We start from the raw sequence: 22,126 nt of genomic DNA, 5'->3' as shown, positions 1-22,126 counted from the left end.
AATCAAATTATGCTAAAAGTCTATTTTTGATATTATTAATTTATTGCAAAAGTGCTATTTTCTCTTAACATTCAATTAATCCTTAATGATCTGAATTTTTTTTAATTAAATAATGTTATAATTATTATAAATAAGATACGATTAAGAGGAGTTAATTAATTTGATGAATAATAGAACGAAAAGAATTATAATTATAAGTTATTAAAGTCGCTAGTATTTAATTATAAAACACAAACAAGGAGACACGTCATGTCAGCATGAGTTTTTAAACGAAACAGTTTCGTTTAAAAACTCATGCTGACATGACGTGTCTCCTTGTTTGTGTTCATCTCAAAATTAATAACCATTGTTTTTAACTAAGTGACATATTTAATTATTCCATCATTAAGTTCTACCTTTAAACATGTCCCATTGGATTCTTTTTTCTCTTTCTTAATTTACGTGTGAGTAGACTAGTTTTATAACGCCATTATGTTGTATTGTTTGGCTTAAATCCGGTAAAAATTGTATCCATATATCAATGTTTGATCCGTTATTTATTTTCTTTATAGTTACACTTGAAAAGGACCACAACCATATGGTCGAAACGTCGTGTAAATAAATTGAATAATTTTGGCTAGTCAGGTCGTTTTTAATTAACCCGTTGAAAAGAATTAATATACGTATATGTATATTTTAAACAATGCACATGCGAAAACAATTACGTCATTAAAAACGATTGGATCGTTTTAATTTTTAACAATACGTCTCAGCATTCTTCTCTAAGAATACATTCTGTGATTAATAATTAAAATTTTATTAAAATATTTTTCGTCCTAATATAATCATAATCAAAATTTCTTCTTACATTTATTTTATGAAATATATGTACGCACAAATATGATGCGAATAATAAAGAATAGATAATCATCAAGATAAAATAAGTGTATTAAAATAATAACATTTTTCCGTAAACACTTGTTGCGCTTTCAAATAATATTGGCCACGTGGTATGATATTAAATTAATACAGATTAATTAAATATGAGGCGTTAACATATATATTTTTTCAACTAATATATCGATGCACACACGTTGGAAAAATAAACAATATTGATTTCATTTCAAATCGACTTCCGCTCTTTACTCTTTACTCATTTTTTACTCCGCAGAACTAATTCACGAGGTTCTCGTAGGGTCTTTGATCGCGAGTGAACACGATCTCGTGTGTGAGTACAGAAGAATAACCGTCGAAGGCCGAATAAGACAGAGCAAAGAGAATGATCGAGAGGAACGAGTACGAGAGGGGGAGCGAGATAGAGTTACACGATACGACGTTCGAGACGTCAGGGAGGAGGGAGCGAGTTCGCTACTCGACCGCGCGATGGCGCGGGCGTAGCGAACGAGACGGCGTGGGCTGGAGTGGGGGAAGCGGGTAGAGGAGTGGTAGCATCGCTGGTCGACGGTGAACGGCAGTCAGTTGCGATTCGAACGGCGAGTGGTGTGTGTCGTTTCGTTCCGTCCTGTACGTGTTTTTCGTGCCGCGTTCGGAGACAGACACACACTCTTTCTCTCTCTCTCTCTCTCTCTCTTTCTGTCTCTGCGTGTGGCTCGCGCGCGTGGCTCGATTTCTCTTTTTCTTTTGCCATTTTATTTCGCGCACGAATCATTGGTATTGTCGCGCGGGATATTGTGAAACGATCGAGTGACATTATCGAATGACGCGTTTGGTAATAAAAGGCGGAGTGGTGTTCTTTTCCAGTGTTACACTTTATTGTGCCAACTGTCGGTTTCTTCACTTCTATCCGTCTCTCTCTCTCGCTTTGTCCCGTTCTTTCTTTTTTCTTCCGGCGGGCCTCTACACCAACGGGACTGGCACCACTGTGTGTTGGAGACCTTTTGCTTCGAACGAGCGTCTCAACGGGGACTTTGGTGACGGACGATCATTTGATTACAACGAGGATTATATACACGGCATAACTCGGTGCGCGCGCTCGCGGCCGATCGGCTCTTGTCTTCCTGGTAAGTCTATTCTCCATTGTTCGATACAGGATACTAGTTGATCTTCTCGCGATATTGTGAGAGTCATCTCTCTTTGACTGGGAAAAAGTATTATGCTTGTGCGACGGGAAGACAAACGATAATTATCTATTCCCATTGCACTTCTTTCCAATGTTGCCTATCATATATGTGATGTCTAATGTTTTTAATCTTTTTCGTGTCAAGATTCTTTCACTATATTATAAATCTGAAAACATATTTTAATAAAGCCGGTATTTATTATAATCCGTTCTTATATTTATGATATGGTCTGAAGTTGTCTTAAGATTTTCGTTCAGCCGCTGAGATGACTGTATAACATTTCAGACTCTACTTAAGACGATCTTCAATATACAAACTATAAATATCGGCTTAAGAATTGTTATTGTTTGAATATAAGAGGTTATATGTTTCTTGTTGGCTCTATTTAAAATAATAGATGCGCGCGCAAGCACGTGTATGTGTCTCTCCCAACTTAATCTTTTTTTCTTTAATTTTTTTTGTTGTATCTCACTGGATGAGTATCAATTAATTGGGCATTGCGTGCGGCTTGTCGTTAACCGAAATGCGGGAAATAACGTAACTAGTACAGGTAGAGAATTGTTCACGCAACGTGAACAAATCTATCGTCTAGTTTTAGGCTTGTCGCTGTGTATTTCGCTCTCTCACGCTATAACTCTTTGTTACTTGGATTTTTAAATTTAATATTCATCTTACATCGCGTTTTGAATCATGCATCCCGTGCACGTGTCAAGTTACATAAAGTTTGTTTATATATAGAACGATTATTAGTAACGTTGTTGTAATACGAATCTTTTTCCGTAGTGTAATTAGTGAGTTTGACGTTTTCATTGACAGTTTTGACACGTTTCAACATCGTTGGACTTGCATTATTTATTTAATTATTTTTGCATTAACAAGATTATTATATTTTATTACATGATATTATATTAGATGTGTACACAGGAATGACTTACAATCTACAATCTTAATGATAATCACAGATTCGATTCACTGACGTGAAAATTTAAATATTTCATTTATAATGGATTATATGGATGTTTAATTAAATATTTAAATTTATTCGCACTTAAATAACTTTTAATAATTTAAATTTTGGATAATAAATTGTTTTTTTTTTTTTTAGTTGCACAATTTGCAATTTTTTTTCTCACAACTATATATATATATATATATCTTAAATGCAAGATATATTTATAACAAAAGGAACACGGCCAATAGCTTCTCGGTGCCTATTGTTGAGGGCCCAATCAGGGACAAGCATAAGAAATAAGAACTACTGGTTGTTTTTTTCTCTCAATTAGGAATGTTGAGAGTGCATTGAAAGAAATGCCGCTCCACCTGGCGCGAACCGACAGTCACGCTTATTCTCGTTGTCACGTTTGTACTTTGGTGTATCCTTTGTCATAAATAAATACACGCTTGAAACAACGATGTTTCGATATTGCGCGTGTATACAGTCCCGTTTTTTCCCCATTTTGAATCCCGTTTTTTTATTTTCTTTTTTTCTTCTTTTTTTTTCTCTCTTTACTTTCGTCAACGCGTCCATCGATTGTAATCGTTGTTCCGACAAGAGCAATTTTGTCAAACAAAAGTTCGATCCGAGTGACGTTGTAGGCTTTTGCGAGCGATGCGAGTATATACTGTACCGTGAAAGTCAGGTCAAAAGAAGCTGACGTTTAGTAGAGTTTCTGCGTCGATCCGGAGTGATGGTAATTTCAGCGAACCTTTTTATTTTTTTTTACAGTCAGAAAACGCAGGAAAGCAAAAATATCACATGATTTTGTCCTGAAAATATAATAGTGATTGTTATTTTACAAGGAGTTAATTGAAAAAAATAAACAATGGCAGAAAAATGTTATAAATTTTAAAAAATATAATGAAAGAAAGAGAGAGAAAGAAAAACGCGAAACAATCATCTAACTATTGTAAATGAAGATGGTTTATATTGTGTATAAAACAGTTCTTAATATTTTAAAATCCTAATTGTATGATAAAAACAATAATTGATAAAGTCAATTGATGACAAATCGAAAATCGATGCTGCGGTGTGATATCTTTTAGTATTTAATATTTGATTATTAAATATTTAAATATATAAATTATTTTAATATTTAATATTACAATATTGAATATATCAAATTACTACGCAATTTAAAATATAAGTATCTTATTTTATTTTGAAAAACAAGTCGCGCGAATAAAATAATTTTTCTCTTTTATGAAAATAATCTTTTGTTTTATATTACAACATTACAATGTCAATATTATAGGTTAAAGTATGGCTTCTTTTCCCTTTATTTTTATTTTACTTTTAATGATAGAATTTTCAAATAAAATTTTTTTCTTACGACTTCATGGAATATAACGACTGTAACTATTGTCACAAAGAATCTAGACTTTCGATCAATTTATTATTATAAATAAGAAAAAGGCTATACTTTAACGTGTGATAATTTTATAATATATAAATATAAAAATGGGATTTTTATTACTTTCGAAATGTAGTATTATGAGTTTCTTTTCCTTATACATTTTTAATCGATAAAAGATACTTTTATAATTATCACATTCGTACTTTTCAGTTCTTTGACAATCTTTTAATCTGAATTATTTTCGGAGCATAAAAAGTGCATTAGGTATTAAAAATAATTTAGATAAAGATTTAAGATGAAGTTTAAAATTGTATTAAAAAAGAGGGTTTTCGCTTTTTACGTGTCGAGTGACATTTCATGCATTTCTTTTACATAGCTTTAAAAAGATTCGATACAATAATTGCGTATATAAACAATTAACAATTTGACATTTTCGTTGAAATCTCGCAGACTACTATATTATTGAAACATATTTTCATCATCAAGAAAACTGTGACAACTGGGGGGCGGCTTTTAAGATGACAATGTGCAAAGATGTGAAAACGAATAAAAACAATCGGTTGACGAATTATTGCTCGATCAGGGCGAATATACCTACTCTCTCGCTCGCTCCTATGGTTCATAAAATTTTCTTGCGTCGCACAGAGTCGTGGCCAAGCAGCTTATCGTTCTCGAACACGCGTCGTTACGTTCGAGTCACGGGGGCCCCTCCGGCGAAAAGCACGGAACCGGTTTGTGAACGTACGTACGGCAACACACAGGATCGTATTGAGTAGCCCCCGATCGGCCGTATGACTTTCTACATTTCCGTCGTGAGCATAGGTCCGATTAACCTCGCTACATTCTTGTCGCTCGTTTCGCCGATCTCTCGATTACATGATACCTTACTGTGAATAATTTTTTTCGAAATCGAGATTAAAAAATTTGTCATTTCAATAAAGCATGCGTCATAAAAGAGAAAGCTTTCAAGGGAAAGCAACAACTATTATAATTGCTTAATCGTGCGCGCACAAAGCAAAATTTTTTATTCGACAAAAATATTATTCTAAATAAAATAAAAATCTTGATTATGTTTGTTTTCATTCGAATCTGATATCTTCAGAATAATTTATAGTTTTATTTATTTAAATAATTAATATTTTTTTGCCCAGAAACTTTGGCTTGTACATTTTTTCGCCTTTTTTCAAATAAATAATTGAATTATCTTTTTTATATATATATATATATGTATATGTGTGTGTATGTATATACATGATTTTTTATTCGATAAAAATATTATTCTAAATAAAATAAAAAAATCTTGATTATCTTGTTTTCATTCAAGTGTGACATCTTCTGAATTAATAATTTTATTTATTTGAATAATTAATATATTTTTTTGCCCAGAAAGCTTGGCTTTTACATTTTTTTTGCCTTTTTTCAAATAAATAATTGAATTATCTTTTATATATATATATATATGTATATGTGTGTGTATGTATATACATGATTTTTTATTCGATAAAAATATTATTCTAAATAAAATAAAAAAATCTTGATTATATTGTTTTCATTCAAGTGTGACATCTTCTGAATTAATTAATAATTTTATTTATTTAAATAATTAATATTTTTTTGCCCAGAAAGCTTGGCTTTTACATTTTTTTGCTTTTTTTCAAATAAATAATTGAATTATCTTTTATGTATATATATATATATATGTATATACACGATAAAATCGATTATAATTTGAAAATAAAACATAGTTCTCCTCGTCAAAGCAGAATGTTTAAATATATCTATCTTTAGTTGATATTCTCCTAGCGTAAAACAAAAATAGACAAGTTACAAAAAAATATTTGCTAAAGTAATTACGTACAATAAACGATAGAAGATAGATCGGAGAAAATCGATATTTTATATTTTTATTTGATATATCCACAAATACAAACACTCTCTCTACTATATATATATGTATATAGTAATATTTACTCTGCATGCACATTTATTTGCTATGTTTGCAATCTGAGAAGAGATACCGGAAGATATTAGATCAAGTTTTCATGTAATAATTGTTATTTTTAGAAGATTTGTTGTAATAAAAGATGGAAAATTTGTGCGATTTCGTGAAGAAGATAAAGTTGTCGAAATAAAGATTTCAAGAAAAGTAAGTTTAGAGAGAAGGAATTTCAAAGCAGAGTAGCCTAGCAGGTCAATTTTCTGTAGCCCATGTGCGAGCCATAACGTGATCTTATGGAAAAGATAGAGGAGGGGGGGGGGGAAGAGTAGCCATCCCTATTTCTATTTTATGGCTCCGTTAACGTATCGAGTTCGAAACCCCTGGTTTAGAGTTCTTTTCCATCGTACAAATTATGAAATTTTACTGGTGCGTGATACCAGCTGTAACTTTGACTAATTAGCGACATGCTTCCGAAATTTGAATAAAGACCAATCCTGATGAAGGATATATAAAATGTTTTATTTTATATATCCTTCATTAAATATTAATAAAAATTAATTTTACGGAGTATAATCTAAGTTTACAAAATTGTTATTTTTAAAACGAATATTATATTCTTTTATTGATAAGCGAATATTGACTGAAAATTTAGCTGATGTGCAGATATATGCTTAATTGTGAATGTGTGTATATTTTAGTACGTCATATTTTAGGTATATGTATAGTCTCAGTGAATTTAATGAATAATAAAAATTGTGTGATTATTTTGAGAATATTAAGAATTAAATTTAGTTGTTTATTTTAGATTTAAATAACAGGACCGAACTGTCAATGGACTGCAATAAATATTTGTTTCGATGAATAGAATATCTTTTCTAGAAGAGTTTTAAGACAAATATGAAAATTAAATTATCATTGGCAAAAAAAAAAAAAAAAAAATGATACTCTAATCTTACTTTATCGAGAGTTTTAGATTAGAAAAAAAATTTATGTACGCAATCGATCGTCGTGAGACTATTAAATTCCTATTTATTTTTAAAAGAAAAGAAAAAAAGATAAAAAAATAACACATTTAAAACCTCCGCGGAAATTTTGCATTCTGTGACTATTTCATATTCACATTCTGTGAATATTTTGTGCAATTTTCGTTGTCAGAAAAAGGGAAATACGCAAAATACTTGCTGTGGTAGTTGTCCAAAATTTAGATTCACTACCTCTTGATATACTTAAATTCTTCTCTTTCCTCCCCCCCTCTCTTTCTCTGCTTGTCTATCTTTCTAGTTCTCTTCATACGTACATTTTTTTTTTTTACAAGAACATACGTCAAGCTTGCAATATTAAATATTCATGCGCGATTATTTTCTAAAACGAATTACTGTCTTTTCTATACTGTCTGTGCACTTGAATAACGATTTCAGACTAAATATATTATTCAAAGCATTTGCGTTGCTGTCACTTTGCTCTGGACTCATTATCATAATAATTAATTAATCAATTCTTATTAATGCGAACATGATGTCACTACCATTCAGCAAATTGCGTTATGACTTTTTATCGTGTTACTTATGCGATATCAGCGGTGTTACTTGAAATTTAAATTCGACTAATATGTAGATCTACTCCAATTTGATAAAGCGATTGATTGTTAATAGCTCAACAATTTTCTAACCATTTTTTAAAATACTTTTAATATAATTATATTTACAGTTATACAAGGAATATGCAGAGAATGATTTTTCTTACATTATTTTTGAATGACATTTTTTTTTCCGATCAATACAGAATCGATTTTTTTCTTAACGAGAGCGAGGAAGTAAAATTCTTTTAAACTTGATTTAAAATTTTTATTACTTGTCTCAAATAGAGCGCATTTTTGGTAATAATAATGCGGTTGAAACTATTTTTCTGGCTCTCGTGTGTGTGATTCATGTAATTCAATGAATTGCACTTGCGAAGAGAAAGCGCGACTGAAATAAAAAATATAACCCTCGCATCGTTGGAACTTTTCTGAATTACACGATGTTACCTAGACAAAACAATGAAATTTGTTTTCCTTTTTCTCTCTCTCTCTCTCTCTTTCTCTCTCTCTCTCTCTCTCTCAGATGAATACGTTGCAAACGGAAAAGCGAGAAAAAGCAGACCACTCGTGACGGAGCTAAAAGTATTTATGGAACTTTAAATATATAGCGGGAACATCACATAGCAAGCACCGTCTTCTCTTTCTTCGTTCGCGATTCTTGAGTGATTCGCGAGAGTTTTGAATGAAAAATTTACATTTGCTTAGCACTCTGTACTAACGTTTGTTGTGGGAAAAAATTAATTGAAGAGATCACATATAAATGTAAGAGGGTAAATGTTCAGTGTAGAGATTTTTTCATCCATTTTTTAATAATTCATATATATATTTATGTGTTTCTCGAAACGAAAGAAATGAATCTCTCTTGTCTTTTTCCTTTTTTACTAAAAAAATTTAACAAATGACAATTTTTTCTTAATAGATTCCTATGAAAAAACCACAATGTAATATTCCGGGTTTATACTACATATATATATATATAAATAAAAAATGACTGTCACGACATACATTATTTGATTTCTATTAAATATAATATAATATAATAATAAAACGGTATATATGTTGATTAAATTATAAAAAAAAAGTTAATAATATTATAATAAATATAATTAATAATAATATTTTTTGTGAAACGTCTTCTGGAAAAGTTGAGCTGATAAAAATTTCAGCGCACACTTTTATCAAATAAATATATATTTTAATTTTCACATTTGTCTCATGTAAACCTTATGATAAAACTTAGTCTCTTATTTTATTCAGAGCATATCTTTTCTTTTCTTCTAATCAGTAGATAAACAAATATCTTTGAAAAACGCAAAGCCTAGGTTCGTTCTCTCCTCTTTTATGGGTTTCTGTTTTTCTTAGAAGCGTGCGTTTATCTAGTTTTAATTTTCTCAAAAATTACCGCGTTGCAAGCAATATTATACATCGCTGCGTTTTGAAACGAAGTAGTGGCTGTTATCGCACCACTACGATAATGTAAACAAAACGGCCAGGCTCACCTTTCCGAGAATTCTCCGCTCCATCCGTGCCACGTGCGTGACGTGGCGCTTCGTATTTTTTTAACATACAAGCTTCTCTCACAATTAGTGTCGTCTCAACTGTCGCAAGAATTAGTTTGAAAATCTTTTCACGATTTTCTCGCGTTGCATTACTCATATTATCAAGATTATCTATGTAATATTTATGTATTCAGAGTGATAAATGTATTATCTAATAAACGCATTTGTTCATAATTAGTGATACAAATTATATTGATATTTATATTACAATATTATATTTATATATAATATTCATATAATATTTTTATATATCATTTTTACGTAATATAATATACTATTTAAATTATTATATCATATAGTTTCGGGGATGTTATATTTGATTATGCATTAATGTCGCGTTTGAAGAATAAGAATGAACCCTCGAATTTAGTGTTCACACCGTGACAGTTATATTTGTGATTCGCGTGGTTAAATTGAGAATCGGGGAATCACACGTGTGGGAATCCGAGAGATCTGCGTCTTCCGTCGCGCACGATTATTTATGGTGCACCAGATGTAATGGCGCCGATCGGACATTGCGAATGTCGAACGGCAAGGAACGGAATCACGGTCTGTCGTTACAATTCTGCGATTACTGCAGATATACGTAATCATATTACGATCGATATTTTACGGATTAACACATCGTAATGTCTCGCTCTACCGCGAATTGTAAAGAAAGCAGCTGGGTTCGCTCTTCCGAGAATATACCACCCCTTCCTCTACGCATTTCCCGACACGTATTTTTAGTACCATCCCGACTGTCGGGGAGGATTATTAGAAAAGTTTGAAAACTTCTTTTCCACTCGATTCTCACTCGTGCATTATTGTAATAAAATTGTAATAAATATTATTAAGGGCGACAATTTTTTTAATGAACATTGCTAGTTAAATAGCGATAAAAGTTGTTATATAACATTCATAGCATTTTATATACCTACTTATGTAACCGTTAATGTCTCGCTCTTCTTTGATGAGAAATTAACTCTCGAATAATTCATGTTGTGAGAGTTATTTGCATAAATGGAATACATACAAAGTCGGACTATAGTGTTTTAACGGAATTAGAAGTCGAAATGTTCATATACCTCTGTAAAGTTGACTCCGCGTTTATTTTGCTTCGTCGCAGAATATACATATATATATATACAGGGTATGTGTATTTTGCGCGATTATTTGTGACGTCAGAATATTTGTGGTGCAGGTGTGATCGAGTATGTGGAGATATAATCGAATATACGCGGTCGAAAGATGTATTGAAAGAAATCAGCTGATTAATGCCACAGTCATCGTTATATTACGATCTGAGAAAGAATCATCTTGTCTTATTAAATCCGAGTTACGTCAGATTTTAAAGTGGCGATAAGTATCGTATGCATGTGTTTGCCGAGAAAAAAAATATCAAGCGATCATATTATACGTAGAGACTGTACATGTATATATATCGATCGTGTCGTTGTAATGGAAATAGTTTGTCACAAGTTATAACTACGGACTCTGAAAACATTTCTTAAGTGAGTATTAATAAAATTGCCGATTAAAAGTTACGAAGAATAAATATTGTTAGCATTAATGTATATACTTGGTAAATATTAACTATACAGGGACTATATTTTAAAAATGAGCAATATTTTCCGCTTTAAAATTCATATTTAGAAATATTATGTCTTGCGTAATAAATAAATAATCACCATATTAAAATATGATTACGCTTAAATGAGCCGACAACAATCGTTTTTTTCGCGTAATTTTTATGTCTTAAAATGCATAAAATGTGTTAGTTTTAAAAAAAAATTTATGGCATGATTGTTGTATAGAATATTTATTCTTTGCTTTATCAAAAGACAAGAACGCATTATTAATTAATTAATATGTAAGTAGGGTAAGATAAAAGTAAATAATATACGTAGTATATTAAAAAGGTTGTTTATATTTTGACGAATACTTATATAAATCAAACTGCAGATGATATCAGTATACATATATGTACATGTAAATGTTGCGTAGCGTACTCGGTTTATTACAATTTGTAAGAAATTGTTTGTGATGACACTTGCGATTCATTTGAAAGTCTATCTTACGCAATTAATGAAATTATAATTTATAATTAATATGCGCGCTGTTGAACTTGCGCTATTTAACGCTTATAAAGAAGAGAAAAAAAAACCATGAATATTTTTAATATTTATTTTTAATATGATAAATTGCACATCAAAATGTATACGTGTTATCGAATCTTTCCATGTATATAAGTGATCTTTTTTTGAAAAAGAAAAAGATCGATACTCTTGAAAAAGAGTCGCATTTGATTTGAAGCAATCGCATGTCATGCAGAATTAATATGGCACGTAACTGATATCAATTAGAGTTATTACTCTCTTATTGCGTCCATGATACACAGTCATCCGCTTTATCGTTTCGTCGATTTCACTCTCATCGATGAGGTTATTGCTCGCGTCATATTTCCACTTTCAAATCTGGGATCTTACATGCTTGAAATTCCAATGTCAGGACCCTGAGCAAGACATCGATTTCTTTCTTTCACTTGATACTGTACGAGACGCTATCTTCACTGATATATCTGATGACTATTTCACGATTTCTATATGCTTCTTTTAAATTTGATATCATTAGACCAAACCTTATCAGCAGGAATTATTTATGCTTATCATAGAAATTTGATATCGATATGTTTGGTTGTTGATTTTTTTTTTTTTTTTTTTTTTTTTTCTCTTCATCAAGATATATTTCATATCTTGTTTACAGATTAATTTATTTCTTAGAAATTCCATTCATTATTTATTCTAATATTTGTTTTTTGATATATCGGAAAGTGGAGAGTACTAGAATTATTTTATGATATGTTTTTTGTATTTGATTATTATTTTCATTATAGTGCTTTTTAAATTTGAGCTCTTTATTTTCTCAGGATTTTTATTTTTTTCTTATTTTCCTATTTATTTTGTGTGTGTGTAAATTCAATATCTGTAAATTCTACATTTTAAAAACAGAGGAACAATGAGCAGAGAGAAAGAGTACATTTGCACTTCAAAATATTAAAAATTTACAAAATATTTACTTAAGAAATTGCAAAATTTAAAAATGTATTGTCACACATATGTTTTACACGCACTTTCCTATAATTTAATAATATTTTATAATATTTCTTTTTATAATTATAATTTTTTTATATTATATAGATGACGCAGAGAATACGTACTTTAAAAATGCTTTTTAGTATCTTGTAATTAAAGTTAATTGAAGCGTAAAAGAACGATCGATTCAAAAGACAATACGACAGTGTTATTGTTCGATTCCATCTTGTGCTTGATTAGAATTTTTTCATTATGGCGTAATTTTCAATATTTTTTAACGATTCATCTTCGATCTTGAAGTGAGTACGGTTGCTGGTTTGTTGCTAGAACGAACGAAGGTAGGACGAGAGCCAAGAGAGGTAATAACCTCTCTTTCTCTCGAGGAATAAGAAACCAGCATGGACTAGGTACACTCCGGTTGAGAAATTTCTTAGGATAATATGTAGAGTATTCCACTTTGATCAATTCTTTGATTAGTCCGGATTTGTTTCTTAAAATGTCGAAGCATTTACTTATAATCGAATAATTAATATCTGAAAATACAGGAAAATTGTGGAAAAAAAATCTTTTCAGAATATATTTTTTTTCGTGTATTTTATATACATGTACAAAATCCGTGTGTTTGTTCAGGCTTTTAATAAAATCAGTCTTTTTATGAAGCGTAAAATTTTTATAGATCGGCTTTAAAAAAAACCCAGGCTTTTAATTAAAAATATAAATATAAAAAGTCTGTGAAAAATTTATTTGTGTGCATTAATGCAAAGTAACATTATATCCAATTACAATATTATCGAATAAATGATTCATAAATGCATAGCGATATTTTGTGTGTATGTGCAAAATAATACTGTATATTATTAACACATAAAAAAACAAATTAATAAAGATTTATCAAACTTATATAACGTCGAGGATATAAATAATAATTTTTTTTTTATTTTTTGATATTTTTACTAGAAAAAGTCGCCTTTAATGTTAATTAAAAAAAGTTAAAAAGATATCTCATGATTTTGAGATATTTTATAGTTGTGTTAATTTTTTTTAAATATATACCAACTGTGACCTTTTAAGACTTTTTCTTTGTAAATTAACAATGAAATATATTTTCTTAATGTTATGTATTTGTCAGTAAAAAAATACTTGCATTTAATATATTGTTTTCTTTATATTTATTTTTCTATATGAATTATTTAAAGAGTGAGAGAGCGAGAGAGAGAGAGAGAGAGAGAGAGAGAGAAAATTTATTATTTATATTTTTATATGAAAAAGAAAAATTAAATTAAATACTTATGATGCAAGAGGTTTCGATAACCGCAATTTTTTATCGGGTCTAAAAAAAATGCCAAAAAGATTTATATCTGAATATATAATTAAAAGTGGATTAAAATCATCGTAAGTTGAGCGTAAGGATTTATTTTTAGTATACAGATTGACTGATACATTTGTTTCTATTTTAATGTTTCTTCTTTCTCGTACGGAGAGACGAGATTACGTAACATGTACGAAAGTATGAAATAATAATTTAAGCATGAATTTATTACGCGCCCGTGACTGAACGATTATAAGCAACGTACAGGTTGCTCGTATATAATTGCGTGATATATAGATGTATATAGGCGAGTATATGAAATTATGACGTACGCGGTGAACCGCATACCGCGTGCATGAAAGCTATAACGAGGTACGTGGTACGTGGCGCGCTTACATTCGCACAGGTATAGACATCCGGCGTTCGTTTTGCGACTTATGCGTGCGAAGAATGCAATTCACATCTAACGATGAAAACATATCAAATATATACTTCGTGTACTTAGACAAATTTATCTTTTATCTACAGGCTTTTTCGCCAAAGAATCTTCAAATTCATTTTTCTTTCTTTTAATAAAACGTGAAAAAGTCCAATAATATCTCAGAGTTATAATTTATCGAAAATTAAACGTATAAACAAAACTGTATAGAAATAAACCGTATAAAAAGAAACAGATGACAATATATAAATTTTATTGAAACAGATTATTTTTCACTAAACTTTAGAGATATAAAAGGATGAAAAACTGGATTTTACCTGAATGATTTGTAATTTAAATATTAGTTAGAAAATTGTCTATATCGTTGAGTACTGAAAGTTTGCAACGAAATTAATAATAATAATTTTCAATAATGATAGTTTTTAATCATAGTGATAATCATTATAATTTTCATATCGATGTTATTACTATTGAGAAACTCAATAATAAATTGCTCAAAGAATTTATATATAGATGATATACAAAGATTTGATATACAAAGATTTAGGATATGTGTATATATTTTTGTTGTGATAATTATTTGGAAAAAGAAATGTATCTTAGATAATAGTTTTCATATAATTTTTTTATATTATTTTTAAAATTTATACACGTATGTCTAGCATATATTATTAATAATATTATTAATAATATGAATATTGATTAATTCTTCTAACAATTACTCTAATTATTAGAAGAATTAATTGGAAATAATTGATAAATATTTAGTGAAAAAGAACGAGACGGAAAAGTGTAATATTTTGAGCTGCAAAAAGCTGTGATATTTCTTTTTCTCTCTCTCTCTCTCTCTTTTTCTCTTTTTGATGATTGTGTGAAGTATGCAATGTATAATATGTTTATATTAACCGCAGAATATTATGCAGGATATTGTGTCCCCAATAGGTCAAAATTAGTACGTTAGCAGTGATTAATTTTAATTGTCATCTATTAAAATAAATTATTGAAATTTCCCGCATTGTTTTAAATGCATTCCTATATAAGTAATCGTGGAACAGCTATTTATGGAATGAAGTGCATCTGCGGTGAAATATTAGATCGTATATAGAGCATGCCATTTTTATTGTGTTATTTTTTCATAATTGGGTTTTTCGGTCGTTCGGAATTGATTCAATTTATCCATTGATGATGTCGAGATAGCTCATAATTCTCCAGCTATGGCTGAAAATAAGGTGCTTTTGGCAAACTAATCTTTTTAGATGAAATAATTGACGCAATTAAATTTTTCTATCAATTTCACGTGAGCTTTGCTTTAACAAACTCTCAAGCTTATTATTAGCCTTATTCTCAGGAATTATTGTGGCTTAATTACAAAGATTGGAAGTCGCGGTAAATGTAAGAAAAAAATCACGTTTAATTGCTGAAAAAAATTAATTAAAAAATAATTTAAAACATTTCTCTCGCGGTATATTTAATATAAAATAAATTTGAAACAACGTGTACACGAGACAGATTTTCTTTTTATTGATTTAATAATTACGCAATTAAAAATAAGCATACGCATGGATAAAGTAACAGATTAAAATATTGCGTCCGTGGTATTGAAAAAATTGAAGTTTTGTATAACTTGTCACGATGTTTCATGCTGCATAAATGCTGTCGCAGTATATTAAAGATACCAAGAAGGTTTTAAATGCGCGCAGAAAAATCATCGTCGACTTTCACATTGCTTTATTACGTGTAATTGGCTACTACATTCGTTCCATGGAGTTTCACGACACCGTGCACGTGAATGGGACTTGCGTAAATAATCTCTTACGCAAACTTTGAGCCCTCCCTTGAATTTTATTTCGCTCTCACGCGTGTTTTCGTTGTAAGGTACATTTTCGAGATGCGCGAACAAGATTCATAAATTACGTGTATCTCAAAAAAAAAAAAAAAAAAAAAAAAGACGTACAATAAATAGAATCTACTTGATTGCTGAGCCTGAAATTCACGATTCATGTTTTATCTTTAACAAATTGTGTGAGATCTGTTAGACTTTAGGATTTGTGACTTTGCCTTCTGGCTATTATTTGTGTATATAAATTAAAAGTATTAACGATGCCATAGTTTTCTTTTAATTTTGCGTCTCCTGATAACTTGGATAATTAAAAAGCAATTAACATTATACATATATATGAGGAAGAATTTATTATAAAATTAATTTTTAAAAAATTAATCATCATTACATATATATATATAACATACTATAGTTTGAGGAAGGTATTTTCAACTGGATAGGAGTTATTATTCTAAGAGGGAGAGGGGAAGGGACATTGTAATTTTCAACAGACGGAGATATGGACGTAGCTATAATCGGGAAAATACGCGTAGAGTCACTACGTCGATATCACTTGATGTTTCAGCGACCATAATCTGCGCGTGTTATATAGCCATAACGAATCAGTGCGAGAATAGAATACAGCAGTATACCCAAGTACAACAAAACTAGGTCTAACCGGGCGCTACCAGCTATGCAGCTATGAGGCTATGTCGAACGTTAAACTTTTCCTCCAACCACCTTGCAGCCACCGGCAACTCTCTCGCATTCCAACAGGTGCGAAACGCGTCACTGCACTTTGGCAGAGGGAAGACGCGCTTTTATCGCGTAGAATGCAAGCGTGCATAGGCGTTGCACGATGAGAATATTTATGTGCGAACGTGTGTGTATGTGTATACGAACGAGGAAGATAGTGTGGGAAGGCGAGGGAGAGAAAGAGAGAGAGAGAGAGAGAGAGAGAGCGTAGGGTGCCGTCACAAATCCCTTCCTTTGTATCCGCCAGCACGGAAAATTCGTGGTTGAAGGTCGCTAATCCCCCAAGCCGTTGCCCGTAAACGAACTCGTTTCAACATCTTGTGTGTGCTGAAAGAACGGGAAATAATCGGGCGCGATGTGCATTTTTTGCTGAGCACGTTACGCACTTTATGCGAGAACAGTTTAGCGAGGGTTAAAAAGAGACCGAGATTCTATTCTAAAATCAAGCATGGTGAATGCAATAGAAACGAAGGGAATAAGCGTGACATTACTAACAATAAGACAGACAGAGTGTAATATTCTTTAAAAAGTAAAATGTGGAAACCTGGAATTTTCAGAGAATTTTTTGTATCTGAAAAAAATGAAGGAATTTTCATGGAATTTTATTGGCACTCGGGGAATTAAAAAAAAAATTCTCTTTAATAATTTTGCTTTTATAATATGAATTATAAATAAATTGAAAAATTATGAATTATAATGAATTATAAATATATACCTATCTTTGTTTATATATTTAATGTTTTAACGCAAGATATTAAATATATATAAGTAAATATTAAATAAATAAATATTAATATGCAATACATATTTTTTATTTTAATTTTCAGATTTTCTATTTTATTTTATTTTATTTTTTTTATAATTAAACGAAAAGAATATATTATGAAAGTTACATAAAAATTTTTATTTTAATTAACAATAAAGCCATTTAATTTTTTAAAATATATTTAAAAGCACTTGAAATTTATAAAAAAAATTTATTTTAGAAATTGCACCAAAAAAATCTTGAAAATAGTCCTTTTTACCTTGAATTTTGAACGAAAATATTTTTTAACATCAGAGAATTTTTAGGGAATTTTTTTACAAGATTTGAATAAATATCCTAAGATAAGACAATATCATCTTATTGATTGTATTTTTAATTATAAAACTACGCAATTATATACTTGTATATTCGAATTCTGACTTTTTCTGTTTTGATCAGATATGAAAAGGTTTTTCTTTTATTTCCTTTTTCATTTAACAATAACCTTATTTTAGAATTCTAATTCTAGAGAAGTATTCTTGAATTTTTTTTAAATTTTCTATACATGTGTATCATTCTGAAATACGGTTATATGTTATATGTTATTCGAGAGAAACTCAGATTTGATGTATTTTAGCTTATATAACGTTGAACTTGTTATAACTTTGAAAATGTTAATATGTTAATTAACTTTGAAAACTACATTGCCTGAACGCGTACGATTTTTTTTTTTTGACAACATCGTACGAGCATATTTTTATATTCATAAAAAAATTAATTGACGTAATGCACGTTTATATATATGAATACATCATATATTTTTAACCAAATTTAACTCGTTTGCCCTTTCACGCGCACACACGTGTACGAGATTGAGAGTATTCATATAATAATTAAACTTCGAATTTATATTTTAATATTCAGTTTATTAATATTAGCTTTCTCATTAGCTTTATTCTCAGAAATATACGTATATATCACCATATGTACATATACAGGATATTTTTCAGTTTATTACCAACGAATTATTACACACTGGGTGTTTCAAAGACCATTTATGCGCCGGTTTCGTGCGAATATCCATATTTAAAACATTTAGTTGTATGCAAGTGTTCATTTTCATTTGAAAGCAGCATATGTGCATAATTATTGTCGTAATTTCTATGCTTGTATCAATGTTTGAGAGCACTTCTTAAACTGCATAGTTTATCATACACAGCTAAAAATATAGCAATTAGAGAGATATGCATTTTCTGTACTTAACTCTACAGGAGGAAAATGAGTAAATTTCTCTTTATTTTTTTATCAAGATATGTACATAATTTGTAAATAGTTGCTTATCAGCTTATAATAATAATGTGAAACAGAAACTTGGAGTTGGTAATTTTCATTCGAATTTTCAAAGATTTCAAAGAATTATTGATTTTACCAATAATTTATTTATTCAACTTTTTGCACGAGAATAAAAATGAAATATCCCGGAAATTTCATTTCTCGCTTCAGAAACGCAATTAACTATATTATTCAATTGTTATTTCTCGCTTTAAAAACCTAATTAATTATATTATTCAACTGTTACTCTTCATTGTAGCTATCAAATAATTAGATTGGAATAGAAAAACTAGTTAAAAAATGTGTTAATTTTTTTTAATATGTGTATTTTTTTGAAGAAGCATACGACATATGGTACATATATATTATATGTTCTAATTTTCATTATGCAATATTTTATCCGTGCAGAAAGAAAATACTATATTATTTTGGAAAATGTATGTGTGTTGTGATATACATAAATTCATGTATAAAGACATTAATGATTCTTTTAGTACATACATACTATATAGATGACAAATTATGTATTTATTCTATTGTTTATTAATGATTATATGTTTGTTTGCGCATCAAAATATTTGAATAATATTGTAATATTGTAATTCTTTCATAAAATATAATACTCTTATATAATATTCGTACATATAATATTATTGAATAAAAATATCGCGTGTATTTCTTATATATGTCAGCACACATATATTCTACGATTATATTAAATATATATTTTTATTATATTGAGATTAAATGGCGAATAATAGTGATTGTGATATTTACTCGGTACATGAATCGCGTTTAACAGACATCTTATCGAGTTTTCCTCTTCGAAGAACGTCTTGACGAGTAATGCGTGAATCCCGTATAATCGCGCTTCTGCCATTAGGTGGATTTTGAGAGTGAACGAGAAAAATATTGTTGTAACGTATCACATTGAACGATCGAGATTCAGTCACTGCTAGATATCAAAATAACTATCGTTGGATCACGATAGTGTCACGAATATGAACGCGAATATTTTTATGTTCGTTATCGACCACGCATACGGGAATTACGGGAATACCGAGAATAAATATCGGGCGAAAGTAGATCGCAGATACGTGTGTTTTAATGTCGTGAGTGATAGTGAATAATATGATAAATATCGTCAGGAGTGCCGAAAAACATCGGGCGATTATTATAATTGTCGTATTTTAAATATCACCAATTTTTGATTCACACAATTGACTGATTCAGTTGCATGTGCGATGGATCATCGAACTTTATTAATTAAAGAACTTTAAGATATAAAGTTGAATGGACGAAAAAAAAAAATTTGCGGGCACTTCTACTGGTGAGTCAATGATTAATCAGATATATTATATTTAATTCCTATGTAACGAGTTAGTTTAGATATCAATTGAAAAATATCGATTAATAATATGATAAACATTATTTCAAAAATATACAATAAAAATTAAGTGTATTTTTTGCATATATTTTTCTACAATTTTTATACAGTGTATTAATTATATGATAAATAAATAACTGATATATACTAATGTGTTAAATGTTAAATATCACAGGATTTATTTTTTTTTTTTTTACGTTTTATAAAATGCAGATTAAAATGCCAAGTTTACCCTCACTAGATCTTACATCTTTCGATTATTTTTTTCTTGTTAGATTTTAAGCTCTTGAAAGTTTTATAAAACAATATTTCTATAAAAAATTCTATGCATAAAAATTATTAGAATGTTAATTAAATAAATTAGATCGTTTAAAACGTCAAATGAGTAAATACAATTAGATAGTACGTATTTCGATAGTGCTATCGACTTGAAATGAGATTTCGTGTTATTAAAGGAGATTTTATATATTTGGCGTGTCAGACGATTTAATTGTTTAATAAATATTCTAATATTTGATACGCATAGAATTATCGCTGGAAATTAAAAGTGATAAGTTGAATAACAAGAAATCTCACTTAAAGTCGATAGGAACTATCAAAATACGAGTATAATTTCTTTAATAAATACATGTAAACGATATCGAAAATATATTAAAATACAGTGAATATAAAAATTATAATACAAAGTGTGTAAAAAAGGACAACAAAAATAAGTTTATTATATCTCTCTCTGATAAAATATATTCTTGCAACTCTAAAATAATTAAAAGATGCGGACATATACATATTGCACACACTCTTGAGATATTATTTTATATTTCCAATAATTTGTGCCTGATATAACGAATCGATCGATTTGATTATTGCTTATGCTGTTGAATTGATCTAGCAATTAGATAAAAGCCGAGTGGAATATGTTTGTCCATGCTTCTTCAAATATTCTGTGCATTGAGCAAGGTCTTTTGATTATGATGCTCGAGCACGAACATTGTATTGGTTCAATGTAATATGGTGAACGGGCCCATCAATGCAAGAACCCGCTATGTGTTTATGTTTCGGACTGTACATGAGCGAATGGTTAGCCTTGAGTCGACTACATTCAGGACCGCTCGATGCTTTCCACTGTCTCACGTCCAATCGAATTCACGTTGTGTAACATGGACAATGGACAGCCACTATGCTCTTTCACCCCATGTGCTTATTATTTTATCGAATTTTATCGATATGCACGACACACATTTTTTGTTTCAAATATATACTTGTGGATAACTTTGTACGAATTTTTATTTATTAATTTATTAATTTATTTTATTAATTAATTTTTATTATTATTATTGAATTTTATTGGTTTATTAATTTTAATAATTTCTATATATAAATTAAAAATTATGAAATGCTCAATATATTCGCCAGTATAGGAATGTATATTAATTTTTTAATATATATAAAAAATGCGATCTTTAAATTAAAAAAAAAAAAAAATGCTAATCTTATTTTTAGATACAGCTTGCATTTAATAATTTACTGGTCTTAACGTGATCGTCTATATCAATGTACACGAATAAGTTATACTAATCTCGGGGAAAGTTTTCTCAAACACTGCGATAAAGTTGGATATACACCGATTATTACTTCAACCACCTATTTTAACGTGTTTACGTTAGAGAGACTTTGCTGAATTTGCAATATACTCATTTGATTTTTATATTACCTTGCTAAAACGCGCGACGCAAATTTTTGCTTATGTCGGCATTATTTTAACAATCGATCGCAT

At 29.7% G+C, this 22,126-nt stretch overlaps 1 protein-coding gene across 2 annotated transcripts in view; it reads left to right on the top strand.

Moving 5' to 3' along the window:
* Positions 1–1,440: 1,440 nt before the first annotated feature.
* Positions 1,441–22,126, top strand: part of LOC140674815 (semaphorin-1A) — a 221,552-nt gene continuing 200,866 nt past the window's right edge. For both annotated transcript variants that reach the window (XM_072908635.1, XM_072908632.1), the window contains exon 1: positions 1,441–2,000. The gene's annotated coding sequence lies outside the window, so the exon portion shown is untranslated. The remainder of the gene's footprint in view (positions 2,001–22,126) is intronic.

This window comes from Anoplolepis gracilipes, chromosome 16 (genome assembly GCF_047496725.1).
Source record: "Anoplolepis gracilipes chromosome 16, ASM4749672v1, whole genome shotgun sequence".
In the NCBI taxonomy this organism is placed as follows: Eukaryota; Metazoa; Arthropoda; class Insecta; order Hymenoptera; family Formicidae; genus Anoplolepis; species Anoplolepis gracilipes.
This window is presented reverse-complemented; position numbering and strand designations above follow the sequence as displayed.